The sequence below is a fragment of the Theropithecus gelada genome, chromosome 11 (genome assembly GCF_003255815.1).
Source record: "Theropithecus gelada isolate Dixy chromosome 11, Tgel_1.0, whole genome shotgun sequence".
NCBI lineage: Eukaryota > Metazoa > Chordata > Mammalia > Primates > Cercopithecidae > Theropithecus > Theropithecus gelada.
This window is the reverse complement of record NC_037679.1, coordinates 16,429,856-16,446,776: the sequence shown is the minus strand read 5'-3', so window position 1 is coordinate 16,446,776 and position 16,921 is coordinate 16,429,856. Positions and strand designations below refer to the sequence as shown.

General features: G+C 42.4%; 1 protein-coding gene across 3 annotated transcripts in view; it reads left to right on the top strand.

The window, feature by feature from the left end:
- The window catches only part of R3HDM2 (R3H domain containing 2), a 188,199-nt gene that overhangs the window by 55,548 nt on the left and 115,730 nt on the right, over positions 1–16,921 (top strand). The window lies entirely within an intron of this gene.

Below are 16,921 nucleotides of genomic sequence, written 5' to 3'. Positions count from 1 at the left end.
ATAAAAATTATCTTATATTGTCCTAAAATTTCCAGTTGTCTGAAATGAGTTGAGGTGTATATGAAAAGAGGTGTATATTTTTATTTATTTTTAATTTTTGAGAGGTGTATATTTTGATGGCTGCAGAGAAATGCAGTTTTGGATGCAGAGTATTATTTCTTTGGACTATACCTGGTCTGGTCTTTTTTTTTTTTTTTTTTTTTTTTGAGATGGAGTTTTGTTCTTGTTGCCCAGGCTGGAGTGCAATGGCATGATCTTGACTCACTGCAACCTCCACTTCCTGGGTTCAAGTGATTCTCCTGCCTTAGCCTTCCAAGTAGCTGGGATTACAAATAGGCATGCGCCACCACACCTGGCTAAGTTTGTATTTTTAGTAGAGACAGGATGTCTTCATGTTGTTCAGGCTGGTCTCAAACTCCCCTCCTCAGGTGATCTGCCCGCCTCGGCCTCCCAAAGTGCTGGGATTACAGGCGTGAACCACCATACCCAGCCTCTATTCTTACTACTTTTTTTAGATACAGAGTCTTGCTTTGTCACCCAGGTTGAAGTGCAGCAGCACAGTCGTAGCTTACTGCAGCCTCAAACTCCTTGGCTCAAGTGATTCTCTCACCTCAGCCTCCCAAGTAGCTAGGACTACAGGCACATGCCACCATGTCCGGCTAATTTTTTGTAGAGATGGGAGTCTCACTACATTGCCCAGGCTATGGGCAATCTCCTGGCCTCAAGTGATCCTCCCACGTTGGCCTCCTGCCAAAGTGCTGGGATTACAGGCACAAGCCACCATGCTTGGCCAGAGCTGGAGTTTAATTTAAATCTGGGAAGACCATAATCATGGATTTTGTTTGGTTTTCAAGCTACCCTTTTTATTGATTGGTGAGACTCTTGCATTCACGTGTGTTGAGTTGTAGGATCTATTAGAGGTGGAAAAAGGAATAGCAAAATCTTGAATGCTATCTCAGTACTAGAGGCATAATTAGGAAAAGTCTAAATTGATGTTAGCTATAATTTGGTGGTGTAGAAAATCGAGTTTTAATCCCTTCTTATTTTTTAAAAAATATACTTCCTATGTGATTTAGATTTGCTTTCTCTATCATAACTGCTCTTTCCAAATAGTACCGTTGTTTATTAGCTCTCTTGTTAATCAGATTTGCCAAATTCCTGAAAAATACTTGGTTTTTGAGAAAGTACATTAGAGTTTGGTATTTGGTTTGTGTGACAATTTCAGCAGCACCCTTTATTGCAAAGAACTTGGGAATTTGTTGACAGAAATCCATTTTTCTATGACTCCTGATTCCCCCCAACACCCCCACCCCAAGGCTTTCTAGCCTGTGTTCTATTTTTTTTTTTTTTTTTTTTTTTTGAGACGGAGTCTCGCTCTGTCGCCCGGGCTGGAGTGCAGTGGCCGGATCTCAGCTCACTGCAAGCTCCGCCTCCCAGGTTTACGCCATTCTCCTGCCTCAGCCTCCCGAGTAGCTGGGACTACAGGCACCCGCCACCTCGTCCGGCTAGTTTTTTGTATTTTTTAGTAGAGACGGGGTTTCACGGTGTTCGCCAGGATGGTCTCGATCTCCTGACCTTGTGATCCGCCCGTCTCGGCCTCCCAAAGTGCTGGGATTACAGGCTTGAGCCACCGCGCCCGGCCCTGTGTTCTATTTTTAAATCCTGCTGCTGTGCTCTGTATTGCGGCAGTTCTTTTCCTGAATTATTTATCATTGTTGGGAGCTGAATGGAGCAGTAATGTTTTTTTACCACTGCTCATTAGGACCCACGTGTCTGTCTTCAACTTGGATGACATATCTGGTTCATGTTAAATCCCACTGGCCCATCCTGGGAAGGCTTTGAGATAGTATAAGAACAGGCCACAATTGGCTGGGCGCAGTGGCTCACGCTTGTAATCCCAGCACTTTGAGAGTCCAAGGCGGGTGGATCACCTGAGGTTGGGAGTTTGAGACCAGCCTGACCAATGTGGAGAAACCTCATCTCCACTAAAAATAAAAAATTAGCTAGGTGTGGTGGTACATACCTGTAATCCCAGCTACTCGGGAGGCTGAGGCAGGAGAATCGCTTGAACCCGGGAGGCGGAGGTTATAGTGAGCTGAGTTCGCGCCATTGCACTGCAGCCTGGGCAACAAGAGTGAAACTCCATCTCAAAATTAAAAAAAAAAAAACAAGAAAAACCAGGACAATCTATGATATGTTGTAAAAGCATTCAGACTTTTGGATTACTGTTATTTTGTTTCAGCAGCAGTGGGACCGAGAGAAGCTATGCCATGTTCTTCCCTTAGACTATGCTCAAAGATATTATGTTATACTGGCTTTTCTGATTATATTTACCTTTTGTTTTTATAGTTGTTGCATTGATGTTACTCATTTAGGAAAGGTGAAAGAGAAATCTCTATGAGAAGCACAATGTTAAATCAAGATTCATTTTAGTTATAAATGTGACGTGAATATTTGGAGATACCTTGAAATTCTCTGTTTTGGGGGTTTGGGTTGTGGGGGATTGGCTTGTTTTGTTTGAGAGTATTTCTTCTCATTGTCTGTCTTCTCATCTTGTTACAGACTGTAGGCTTGGAAGAAGAATGACAAAACCTATGAGCAAGGCAGTTATTTTGAATGATATTTCTTCCCTTTTCTGTCTTGCAGGACATCAGAACTGATGTTTCTCTTTTGTTTTCATTCTGTTTTTTTCTGCATCCCGTCTTTCATGAAAATATTTTTCTCTCCCTTGATATCACTGCTTTTTTTCTTTTTGATATATGAATACACAGCTACTTCGGTGTTCTTTACTTCTTTAAACAGTTAACCCTTTTATGTTACTGTAGGCAGAAAAAGGGTAGCGGTTAATCAATTAGGCACTGAAGAGGGTAAAACTTTGTTTGCCTGCCTTACTTTGTTGGCTGTCTCTGAGTTTGTGTGTGTGTATCTTTAAAAAAAAACAAAAAAAAAGGTGGCCGGCGCGGTGGCTCATGCCTGTAATCCCAGCACTTTGGGAGACCCAGACGGGGGGATCACAAGATCAGGAGATTGAGAGCATCCTGGCTATCACGGTGAAACCCCGTCTCTACTAAAATACAAAAAAAATTAGCCGGGCGTGGTGGCGGGCGCCTGTAGTCCCAGCTACTCAGGAGGCTGAGGCAGGAGAATGGCATGAACCCGGGAGGCGGAGCTTGCAGTGAGCCGAGATCGCGCCACTGCACTCCAGCCTGGGCGACAGAGCGAGACTCCATCTCAAAAAAAAAAAAAAAAAAAAGTAATGGTATATATTTGGTTCCCATTCTTGGAGTAATGATGAAATATTTTTATATTTTGAACCAGAACAAATTTTAGTCTTCTGTTGCTGCTTTCTAGTTCTACTGGCCCAGAAACTGGCATATCACTGCTCAGTGATTTATTATTATTCCATTCATTTCCCTGTAACAGTGGCTCTCAGTTGCATAAATCCCATATTTCTCAGCAGCTTGTATCATCTTTGCTCACTGACTGTTGTCCTGACATTAGCCTGTTTCTTTGAACTGTATCAACCAAGTCAAACTAGACTAAATTTAACTATTTTTCCCTTGTGCTTTTGCTCCCTTCTTAGTTATCTTGCCCTCTGTATTAGTCCATCTTCACACTGCTATAAACATACTATCTGAGACTGGGTAATTTATCAAAGAAAGAGGTTTATTTTATTTTATTTTTCTTTTGAGATGGAGTTTCACTCTTGTTGTCCAGGCTGGAGTGCAGTGGCGTGATCTTGGCTCTCCTTAACCTCTACCTCCCGGGTTCAAGCTATTCTCCTGCCTCAGCCTTCCAAATAGCTGGGATTACAGGCATGCACCACCATGCCCGACTAATTTTGTATTTTCAGTAGAGATGGGGTTTTTCCATGTTGGTTAGGCTGGTCTCGAACTCCCGACCTCAGGTGATCTGCCCTTCTTGGCCTTCCAAAGTCCTGTGATTACAGGCGTGAGCCACCATGCCCAGTGAGGTTTAATTGGCTCACAGGAAGTTCCGCATGCCTGGGGAGGCCTCAGGAAACATACTGTCATGGTGGAAGGGGAAGCAGGCATGTATGTCTTCGCGAGTGCAAGCAGGGGAAATGCCAGACACTTATGTAATAAAACCATCAGATCTTGTGAGAACTCACTCACTAGCATGAGAGCAGCAGGGGGGGAACCACCCCCATGATCCAATAAGCCTCCCTCCCTCACACATGTGGGGATTATAATTCAAGATGAGATTTGGGTGGGGACACAGAGCCAAACCATAGCACCCTCTCTTTGCTATTACTCCTTGAAAAAGCCAGTTGAAAATTACATTTTTTAGGAAACTTTCTAAGATTTAGGCTATCAAATTCTTATTAATTTATATGTACTATTTTATTTTGTATTTATTTAACCTGTTTTGAAGGTGCTTATAATTTAAAACATAGTCCCTGCACTCAAAGAGTTATCTTGGGAGAAAATAAGAAATTAATTGACTTCTTCTTCTTGTATTACTTTGAATTTCTGTTGCTTTTAAATTTCATATATGTATTTTTAAATTCCAGATTTCAATGGTAAGGGCAGGAGCAAAGATCTTGTTTCCTGTGAAATCTTACGAACTGTTCCTACTGCCCTCATCCATCTTACCATGGGGCAGACCTGTTGGCTGATAGGGTAACAGTGTGGGAAAGAGGGATCTTAGGTGTTGGGGATTTTCTGTTTTGTGCCTTTTCGAATGGTAAAAATTCTAAGTATTTATAGTCTTACTTGAAATTATATTTTGGAGACTAAAATGACACAGACTACAAATTGAATGTACAAAAAAAGACATGCTAGATTTCTGAAATAGCCATCCAAGTTTTCGCTGCATAACAAAGTTAGTGCTTACTTATTACTGGCATGCTAGAACAGTGGCTTACTTGAGCTAAAGTCTGTCCCTGATGGCCTGATGGTGTAGTTTTACACTCTCAATAAAATTGAGTTCGCATCAATTTATGATGAAAGTCTTTTAGGTGACTTTCAGAACCAGAATCACATATTATCTGCAGAGCTGTTAACCTCATTTTCCAAATTCTCATGACACTTTGCACAAGAGTTATGTTTGCCCCAGAGATCTTAATTCAGAACTAGGGTCCTTCAGCTTTTAAGAGGTGGAGCTACGTTTGATATTCCTGACACTTGAGATCATTTGATGGTGTTAAGATGCTGGGGTAGGGGTAGCAAGTGGGAAATGGGAGAGTGGGGGTAGATGACAAGAAAGTTCTTGAGTAGAGGCTAGGAGGAAAACTACCTGAGGTTACTTATTTGCCTAATCCTTCTGTATTAGAATTAGGAGATTGTAAATTAGTCTCCAGATCACTTGCGTTGCTTTCTTAGTCCCGCCCTAGCCATGACAGACAAATTGTCAGCCCTGGCCCTGCTGACTGTGTGCAAAGTTAGAGAACAGTCCCCAAATCCACCCCCCACTTCTGGCAGCAACTGCAGAGTTTCTGGCGGCGGGGAGTTCCGCAAGATCACCCTCGGGTTCCATAGTTTGCTAGAACGACTCACAGAACTCACTAAACCTATTATACTCACAGTGAAGGGAGACAGATTAAAATCAGCCAAGAGAAGAGATACATGGGCAGAGTCCAGGAGGGTTTCAGATGCTGAGCTTCCGGTTTTCCTTTCCCAGTGGAGTCATGGATAGTGTAACTCCTGTCAGTGTTGTGTGGTAATACACATGGAGTATTGCCAACCAAGAAGGCTACGTAAGCCTTGATGTCCTGAATTTTTACTGGGGCTCCATCACATAGATATAATTGGCAAAGTGGCTGACCTCAGTCTCCAGCCCTTCCTGAGGTTGAGTTGATAGTATGTAACATAAAGTCCCTACCATAAATCATATTGGTAGACTTACTGTCATGGCTTAAGTCTCCTAATAAATCATTATCAAGAGGATATTCAAAGAGTTTAACATTACTTCCTAAGAGCTAAGGGCAAATGCCAGACCTCTCTTTGGGCAAGGTTAAATTCTTTACTACATACCGTGCTAGTTGAAGTGTTAGGCCTAACTAAGAGGAAGGGGAAGGGAACTAGTTTAGAGTTTTTTGAACTAAGAAAATGTATTTTCTGCTTAAAAAGTTAAGCAGAAAATATATATATATAAATATGTATATATATGTGTGTGTATATATATAATATATATATACACACATGGAATTTTTTTTTTTTTAAAGTAGATCCAAGTTGATAGAGTGCTTACAGGCACCTGAGAGATGCAAAGTCAGATCATCCCTGGTGGAATATACCTCAACCCTGGCTTCAAATAATTCTTAAAGATAGATTACCAACATATGTGAGCTTATAATAGTAACCAAAAAATGAAAAAAAATAACAAAAGAAACAAGGTTCTGTGAACCAGCATCAATAGAAACAACTGAAACAGACCCAGAGAAACTTTAGGTATTGGAATTATTGAATATAGAACATAAAATAAATATATTTAATGAAATAGAACAGTGAATAAAGACCAAGAATAAGAAATGAGAGAATAAAGCAAGACTGGTTGGTTTGTAAAATAAGCAATTAAATTATTTTAGAAATAAAAAATAATGATTGAAAGAGACTCAGTGGAAGGGAACTTACAGTTCTGGTAATAGCTGTGTACAGGAAGCTGATTTATGCTGCTGCCTTAAGTGAATAATTGGACAAAGTATATGAAAAAATGTTTTCAGATGTTGGACAAAGAGTAGCACAGAACAGTAATTCCTGAGAGAAAAGAAAGAAGTTTGAGCACTATGATTGTCCGCCTTTCAGCCTGAAGAAAGTTTCTGTGTTGAAACTAGGGTCGGGAGGGATACACATACAGAGCTGGCAATCTTGAATTGAGGAGACAGAGGTAGGAATCAAGAAGCCAAGGCAGCTGGGATTGTGGGGCAGAATATTTTAAGAGGCGAGAGCTTCTTAAGAAAAAGAGAGCTCTGGAAATTTGCAGAGGGTTCCCCTAAACGTACACTGTACAATACAGTAGCCACTAGCTACATGTGGATATTTAAATAAAAATTGAGTTCCTCAGTTACACTAACTACAATTCAAGTACTTAATAGCCAGTTTCATCATCACAGAAAGTTCTTTTTTTTTTTTTTTTTTTTCAGACGGAGTCTCGCTCTGTCGCCCAGGCTGGAGTGCAGTGGCCGGATCTCAGCTCACTGCAAACTCCGCCTCCCGGGTTCACGCCATTCTCCTGCCTCAGCCTCCCGAGTAGGTGGGACTACAGGCGCCCGCCACCTCGCCCGGCTAGTTTTTTGTATTTTTTTAGTAGAGACGGGGTTTCACCGTGTCAGCCAGGATGGTCTCGATCTCCTGACCTTGCATCACAGAAAGTTCTATTGAACTTTCCTGTCATAGATGCTTTAGCTGAGTACTAATCAGTTCACTGGTGTGAGGAAACTACTCAAGGTCAGAGAAGGACTTCTGGAAAGGATTAGTTAGAACAGTCAAGGAATAAAGGGCCATGAGTATTTTTTATTTCTACTAACCAGAGTAGAAACACCTAACACCTGGGATATTGAGTTGCGTCCTTAGAAGGGTATTGCCTCAGTAGTGATACCAGATTAGCTCCAATGTAAAGGCTGTCAAAAACTAGCCTAATAAAGCATAAAAACAAGCCTCAGAAGGATCAAACTATTTCTAAGTCACTGAGTCTCAAAACAAAGCCAAGGACAGGCGTGGTGGCTCACGCCTATAATGCCAGCACTTTGGGAGGCCAAGGCGGGCAGATCATGAGGTCAGGAGATAAAGACCATCTTGGCTAACACGGTGAAACCCCGTCTCTACTAAAAATACAAAAAAATTAGCTGGGCATGGTGGCAGGCACCCGTAGTCCCAGCTACTCTGGAGGCTGAGGCAGCAGAATGGCATGAACCCAGGAAGCAGAGCTGGCAGTGAGCCGAGATCGTGCCACTACACTCCAGCCTGGGCGACAGAGCTAGACTCCGTCTCAGACAAAACAAAACAAAACAAAACAATAACAACAAAAAAGCCCCAAATTAGTTAAAGGAATATTTTAAAACTAGAAACCAACAGTGTAAAATTTACATTTGGCATCTGGTCACAAATTATCAGGCATACAAAGAATTAGAGAACACAGTCCATAATGAGGACAAAAACAGTCAATAGAAATAGACCCAGAAATGATTCAGAAAATGCATGTTAAGTAGAGACATGGAAAATATAAAAATGACCAAAATCTAACTTTTAAAAACGAAAACTGCTGTGTCTGAGATGAGAAATATAGTGCCCAGGATTTATAGCAGATAGGCACAGCAGAAGAAAAAATTAGTGAACTTGAAGACATAGCAAATGAAACTTACTAAAAATGTAACATGGAAAAAAAGACTGGGTGTACTGGCTGGTACCAACACATAATCCCAGCACTTTGGGAAACCAGGGTGGGAGGATCGCTTGAACCCAGGAGTTTAAGGCTGCGGTGAACCAACATCATACCACGGTACTCCAGACGGGGCAACAGAGAAAGAGCCTGTCTCTAAATAAAACATAGATAAACAAAAAAAATAAGTGAAGAGTGTCAGTGAGCAGTGGAACAACATCAAGAAGTCTAAAAATATGTGTAATTGGAGTCTTAGGAAAGTGGGAAGGGAGGCAAATATTTGAAGAAATAATGGCTGAAGTTTTTTAATTTTAGTAAAAACTGTAATCCCACAGATCTGGAAAACTCACTGAAGATTTACTCTTTATCACTGATATATATGTTTTTTGGTTTTGTTTTTGTTTTTTAAGATGGAGTCTTGCTGTGTCGCCCAGGCTGGAGTGCAGTGGTGCAGTCTCCACTCACTGCAACCTCCACCTCCTGGGTTCAAGCAGTTCTTCTGCCTCAGCCTCCTGAGTAGCTGGGATTGCGGGTGCCTGCCACCACGCCCAGCTAATTTTTGTATTTTTAGTAGAGACAGGGTTTCACTATATTGGCCAGGCTGGTCTCAAACTCCTGACCTCATGATCCGCCCACCTCGGCCTCCCAAAGTGCTGAGATTACAGATGTGAGCCACTGCACCTAGCCTCGTGTCCCTTTAAGAAGAGGAAATTTAGATTCACAGGGGGATACTGGGGCATGGGCATATATGTGCACCAAGCAAAGACCATATGAGGACACAGTGAAATGGCCATCTGGAAGTCAAGGAGAGAGCCCTTGGGAGAAACCAAATCTGTGAACACCTTGATCTTGGACTTCCAGCATCTAGAACTGTGAGAAAATAAATTTCTTTTTAAGACACCCAGCCTGTAGGCTGCGCGTGGGGGCTGATGCCTATAATCTCAGCACTTTGGGAGGCGGGAGGCAGGCAAATCACCTCAGGTCAGGAGTTCAACACCAGCCTGGCCAACGTGGTGAAACCCTGTCTCTACTAAAAATGCAAAAATATTAGCCAGCATGGTGATGTGCACCTGTAATCCCAGCTACTCTGGAGGCTGAGGCAGGAGAATTGCTTGAGCCCGGGAGGTGGAGGTTGCAATGAGCTGAGATCACACCACTGCACTTCAATGTGGGTGACAGAGTAACACTCCATCTGAAAAAAAAACAAACAAAAAAAAAAACCAAAAACACCCAGTCTCTGCTATTTTCATATGACAGCCCTAGCAAACTAATACATAAGGTAAGAATTACAGCAAACTTTTTATCAGAATCATTGCAAGCTAATGATTCTGAGAGATAACATTAAAATGCTAGATGAGAAAACCTATCAACCTAAAATTTTATATGCAGCAAAAATACCTTTCAGAATTGAAGAGGAAACTGTCCAGGATGGGCAAAACATTAGTGGCTTAGGGCTGGGAATTGGGAGAAAATGGGAAGTTCATTCTTTTGCCTTTTTTTTGTTTTTGTTTTTTAAAGAGATGGAGCCTTGCTTTGCCCAGGTTGGAGCGCAGTGGTGTGATCCTAGCTCACTACAGCATTGAACTCAGGCTCTGACAATCCTCCAGCCTCAGCCTCCTAAGTAACTGGGAGTATAGGCACATGCCTCTACACTCAGCCTTTTAAAAAAATTGACATAATATAATAATTGTATATATTTATGGGTTACATAGTGATGTTTTGATACTCTAATGTGTAATGATCAGATGATAATTAGCATATCTGTCTAAAATTTTATTATTTTGTTGCATTGGGACCATTTAGTATCCTCTTAGTTACTGGAAACTAAAAATTATTGTTTTTTTTTTGTTTTTTTTTTTTTTTTTTGAGACGGAGTCTCGCTGTGCTCCCAGGCTGGAGTGCAGTGGCATGATCTCGGCTCACTGCAAGCTCCGCCTCCCGGGTTCACGCCATTCTCCCGCCTCAGCCTCCCAAGTAGCTGAGACTACAGGCGCCCGCCACCACGCCCGGCTAGTTTTTTGTATTTTTAGTAGAGACGGGGTTTCACCATGTTAGCCAGGATAGTCTCGATCTCCTGACCTCGTGATCCACCCGCCTCGGCCTCCCAAAGTGCTGGGATTACAGGCTTGAGCCACCGCACCCGGCCTAAAAATTATTGTTTGTTTTTTTTTTTTTTTTTTTTGAGACGGAGTCTCGCTCTGTAGCCCAGGCTAGAGTGCAGTGGCCGGATCTCAGCTCACTGCAAGCTCCGCCTCCCGGGTTCACGCCATTCTCCGGCCTCAGCCTCCCGAGTAGCTGGGACTACAGGCGCCCGCCACCTCGCCCGGCTAGTTTTTTGTATTTCTTAGTAGAGACGGGGTTTCACCATGTTAGCCAGGATGGTCTCGATCTCCTGACCTCGTGATCCACCCGTCTCGGCCTCCCAAAGTGCTGGGATTACAGGCTTGAGCCACCGCGCCCGGCCAAAATTATTGTTAATTATAGTTGTGCCGCAGTGGTATAGAACATTAGAGCTTATTCCTCCTATCTAGCTGTAATTTTGTATCCTTTAACAAATCTCTCCCTATACCCCGTTCCCCCTACCCTTAATCAGAAGTTGTTTCTAATGAGTATAAGGTTTCTTTTGGGGATGATAAAGTGTTCTAAAATTGATTTTGATTATGGAAGTGTAACTCTGAATATACTAAAAGCCATAGAATTGTGTACTTGAAATTGGTGAATTGCATGGTATGTGAATTATGTCACAATAAAAAGTGTAGATGAAATAAGGCCTTTTAAAAACATAACAAAAGCTGACAGAATTCACCACCATCAGACCACTGCTACAGAAAGTGTTAAAGGCAGGAGAAAACTACGCCAAATCAAAATTTAGATAGAACTAAAATAATGCAGGCTGGGTGCAGTGGCTTACGCCTGTAATTCCAGCACTTTGGGAGGCCAAGGTGGGTGGATCACTTGAGGCCAGGAGTTCGAGACCAGCCTGGCCAACATGGTAAAACCCCATCTCTACTCAGAATACAAAAAAACTAGCTGGGCATAGTGGCATGCGCCTGTAGTCCCAGCTACTCAGGAGGCTGAGGCAGGAGAACTGCTTGAACCAAGAGGCAGAGATTGTAGTGAGCCAACGTAGCACCACTGCACCCCAGCCTGGGCAACGGAGCAAGACTCTGTATCAAAAAAAAAGAAATAAAATAATGCAGATCATTAGAAATCTGTGGAGAAAATATTAATTATTTTATTTGGAAAAAAATTTAAAAGATAATTGTTCAAAACAAAAATAATAAAACTTCTGTGGTGTTTATAACGTGCAGAAATAAAGTGGATGACAGCAGTTGCCCAAAAGATTGGGAGAGGTGAAATAGTAGTACAAGGTCAAATTGGCCCATGAACAATGTGGGGGTTAGGGATATTGACCCCCCTTGCAGTCAAAAATCCACATATAACTTTTGACTCCAGAGAAACTTAACTATTAATAGTCTACTGTTGACTAGAAGCCTTACCAGTAACATAAACAGTTCATTAACAATTAAGCAGTTGATTAAACAGTTGATTAATAGCCTTAACAATAACCACAGTTGATTAAAACATATTTCATATATGTATTATGTATCATATTCTTACAATGCAGTAAGAGAAAAGAAAATGTTAAGAAAATCATAAGGAAGAGAAAATACATTTACTATTAAGTGAAAGCGGATCATCATAAAAGTCTTCATTCTTGTCTTCACATTGAGTAGGCTGAAGAGGAAGAAGAGGGGTTGGTCTTGCTTTCTCAGGGATGAAAGAGGGAGGAGGGGAAAGGAGAGGCAGGCACACTTGTAACTTTACAGAAATGCATCATAATTTATGTTTGACTGTTTTGCCTTTTTTTTTTTTTTTTTTTTGAGACAGAGTCTTACTGTCTCCCAGGTTGGAGTGCAGTGGCTCATTGCAACCTCTGCCTTCCAGGCTCAAGCAATCCTCCCACCTTATCCTCCGAGTAGCTGGGACTGCAGGCCTACACCACCGTGCCTGGCTAATTTTTGTATTTTTGGTAGAGACGGGGTTTTGCCATGTTGCCCAGGCTCTTAGTGATTTTCTTAATGGTGTCTGGAAACTCATCTGTTGCTTCTTGGTTGGCAAAAGCTGCTGCTTCTGTTATCTTGACATTTTTAAAACTCAATCTCTTTCTAAAATTATGAAACTATCTTTGCTGGCATTAAATTCTCTGGCTTTAGATCCTTCATCTTCCTTTTGCTTTGGTTGTCATATAATTACTTCTTTTTCTTGAATCATATTAGAGTCTATAGGTATGCCTTTCTTAGGCTTTTTTTTGGAGACGGTCTCACTTTGTCACCCAGGCTGGAGTGTATAATGGCACAGTAATGACGCACTGCAGCCTTGAACTCCTGGGCTCAAGTGGTTCTCCTGCCTCAGCCTCCTGAATAGCTGGGACTACAGGTGCATGCCACCACACCCAGCTGGTTTTTAATTTTTGTAGCAACAGCGACTTGCATTGTTGGCCAGGCTGATCTTGAACTCCTGGCCTCAAATGATCCTCCTGCCTCAGTTTCCCAAAGTGTGGGGATTACAGGCATGAGCCAGTGTGCTCACTTTATGCTCTTTTTTTTTTTTTTGAGACAGAGTTTCGCTCTTATTGCCCAGGCTGGAGTGCAATGGCGCGATCTCAGCTCACCGCAACCTCCTCCTCCCAGGTTCAAGTGATTCTCCTGCCTCAGCCTCCTGAGTAGCTGGGATTACAGGCATGTGCCACCACGCCCGGATAATTTTGTATTTTTAGTAGAGACGGGGTTTCTCCATGTTGGTCAAGCTGGTCTCCAACTCCCGACCTCAGGTGATCTGCCCGCCTCGGCCTCCCAAAATTCTGGGATTACAGGCGTGAGCCACCGCACCCGGCCCTATGCCTTTCTTAGAGCAATCCTGCATCCATATAAAAGCCGCATTTTCTTTTCTTTCCTTCCTTTCCTTTCCTTTCCTCTTTCCTTTCCCCTTTCCTTTTTCCTTTCCTTTCCTCTTTCCTTTCCCCTTCCCTTCCTTTTTCCTTATTCCTTTCCTTTCCTGCAGTCTCTGTTGCTCAGGCTGGAGTACAGTGGCACAATGAGGGCTCACTGTAGCCTTGAACTTACTGGCTCAAGCGATCTTCCCACCTTAGCTCCCTGCTGCTTGGTTTCCATGCCTGGCTAATTAAAAAAAAAAATTTTTTTTTTTTTAAGAGACGGGGGTCTCACTGTGTTGATCAGGGTGGCATACCTTTTTCTTAATTTAGAAAAATATTTCTGTGGTGCACAGTTTGTCTGCAAGTTTTTTTCAAATTGTTGCAAATCTCCAAAAAAATTCCCAATGTATTTACTGAGACCAGGCACAGTGGCTCATGCCTGTAATCCTAGCACTTTAGGAGGCCGAGGCGGGTTGATCACCTGAGGTCAGGAGTTCCGAGACCAGACTGGCCAACATGGTGAAATCCTGTCTCTACTAAAAATTCAAAATTAGCCAGGCATGGTGGTGCATACCTGTAATCCCAGTTACTAGGGAGGCTGAGGCAGGAGAATCGCTTGAACCCGGGAGGCAGAGGTTGCAGTGATCTGAGATCACGCCACTACACTCCAGCCTGAGCGACAGGAGTGACACTCTGTCTTAAATAAAAAAAACAAAACACACACACACACACACACATATATATATATATATATATTTTTTTACTGAAAACAATTCACATATAAGTGGACCTATGCAGTTCAAACCTGTGTTGTTCAAGAGTCAACTGTATATTGTTTTATGATTCTTATATATGAAGTGGTATATTACTTTAAGATAGATTATGATAAAAGTATATACTAAATAAACCACTTCTTTTTTTTTTTTTTTTTTTTTTTTTGAGACGGAGTCTCGCTCTGTCGCCCAGGCTGGAGTGCAGTGGCCGGATCTCAGCTCACTGCAAGCTCCGCCTCCCGGGTTTACGCCATTCTCCTGCCTCAGCCTCCCGAGTAGCTGGGACTACAGGCGCCCGCCACCTCGCCCGGCTAGTTTTTTGTATTTTTTAGTAGAGACGGGGTTTCACCGTGTTAGCCAGGATGGTCTCAATCTCCTGACCTCGTGATCCGCCTGTCTTGGCCTCCCAAAGTGCTGGGATTACAGGCTTGAGCCACCGTGCCCGGCCAATAAACCACTTCTTAAAAAAGCAAAGAGGTATAGCTAGTAAGCCAATAAAGGAGATAAAATTGAATCATAAGAATGCTTAATTAATCTAAAAAATAAGAGAAGAAGGAAAATGAACATACTGGACAAGTGTGGTCGATTTAAATCCAACCATATCAATAATCTAAATACAAACAATCTAATCACCACTACCAATAGGTGAAAATTATCAACTCGTATCTAAAAGCAAGACCCGGCCGCGTGCTGTCTGCAAGAAACTTTTAAATATATTTAAATACACAGACTAAAAGTAGAAGGATGAAAGATGATATACCATGCAAATAGCAATTAGAAGAAATCAAGATTTTACTGTATTAATATTAAAGTAGATATCAGAACAAGAAAAATTACCATGGATATAAGCAGTTTATTTAATGATGCAAAAGGAGTCAGTTCTTCAAGAGGACAATGATCATAAATGTTTATACATTTAGTAATAGTTCCAAATATGTGAAGCAGGTGTGGTGCACACCTATACCTAGCATTTTGGGAGGAAAAGGCAGGTGGATCACTTGGGTTCAGGAATTCAAGACCAGCTTGGGCAGCACAGCGAAACACCATCTCTACAAAAAAGTTCAAAAATTAGCCAGGGGACTGGGTGCGGTGGTTCACACCTGTAATCCCAGCACTTTGGGAGGCCGAGGTGGGTGAATCATTTGAGGTCAGGAGTTCAAGAGCAGCCTGGCCAACATGTGGATCGTCGCCTCTACTAAAAATACAAAAATTAGATGGGCGTGGTGATGGGCGCCTGTAGTCCCAGCTACTCAGGAGGCTGATGAAGGAGAATTGCTTGAACCCAGGAGGCAGAGGTTGCAGTGAGCCGAGATCGCACCATTGCACTCCAGTCTGGGTGACAGAGTGAGACTCCGTCTCAAAAAAAAAAACAAGCCAGCCAGGTGGCGTGTGCCTGTAGTCCCAGCTACTCAGGGTGCTGAGGTGGGAGGATAATATAGTTGGAGATTTCAACACCACTCTCTAAATAATTGGTAGAATAAGTAAAAAACAAATCGGTAATTAACCCAGTTAACACTTAACCACTCCAACAACAGCATGATACACATTCTTTACTGATGTTCATAGACTGTTTACTACAATAGACCATATCTTGGGCCATAAAATAAGTTTCAATAAATTTAGCTTTTTTTTTTTCCCCCCGAGATGGAGTCTCACTGTGTCGCCCAGGCTGGAGTGCAGTGGTGCCATCTTGGCTCACTGCACTCTCCGCCTCCTGGGTTCAACTGATTCTCCTGCCTAAGCCTCCGAAGTAGCTGGTACAGGTGCACACCACCATGCCCAACTTTTTTTTTTTTTTTTGTATTTTTAGTGGACACAGGGTTTTGCCATGTTGGCCAGCCTGGTCTCAAACTCCTGGCCTCAAGTGATCTGCCCAACTTGACCTCCCAAAGTACTAGGATTACAGGCGTGCGCTTCTGCACCCGGTCTCTATTACTAATTTCTAACTAAATCCCTTTATGACAAAACATACTTTGTATATTTAAATCCTAAATTTGGCTGGGCGCGGTGGCACATGCCTGTAATCCCAGCACTTTGGGAGGCCGAGGTGGGCAGATCACTTGAGGTCAGGAGTTCAAGAGCAGCATGGCCAGCATGGCAAAACCCCATATCTACTAAAAATTGAAAAAAAAAAAAAAATTAGCTGGGTGTAGCGTCACACACCTGTAGTCCCACCTACTCGGGAAGCTGAGGCAGGAGAATTTCTTGAATCTGGGAGGCAGGGGTTGAAATGATCCCAGATCGCACCACTACACTCCAGCCTGGGAGACAGAGAGAAGCTCTGTCTCCAAAAAAAAAAAAAAAAAAATGAGTAACATGAAAATATCTGGAAAATCCCCAAATATTTGGAAACCTAACACTCTCTGAAACTCTGTCAAAAAAGAATTAATAAGGGAAGTTAGAAAATGTTAACAGAATGAAAATGGGAACATGACATGGAAAAATTTGTGAGATGTAATTAATGAAGTACTTAAAGGAAGTTTATAGCATTAAATAGTTACATTAAGAAGCAGAAAAATCTGAAATCATTAACCTTAAGAAATTAGAGGCCGGGCGCGGTGGCTCAAGCCTGTAATCCCAGCACTTTGGGAGGCTGAGATGGGCGGATCACGAGGTCAGGAGATCGAGACCATCCTGGCTAACAAGGTGAAACCCCATCTCTACTAAAAACTACAAAAAATAACTAGCCGGGCGAGGTGGCGGGCGCCTGTAGTCCCAGCTACTCGGGAGGCTGAGGCAGGAGAATGGCGTAAACCCGGGAGGCGGAGCTTGCAGTGAGCTGAGATCCGGCTACTGCATCACAGCCTGGGCGACAGAGCGAGACTCCCTCTCAAAAAAAAAAAAAAAAAAAAAAAAAAAAAATAAAAAAAAA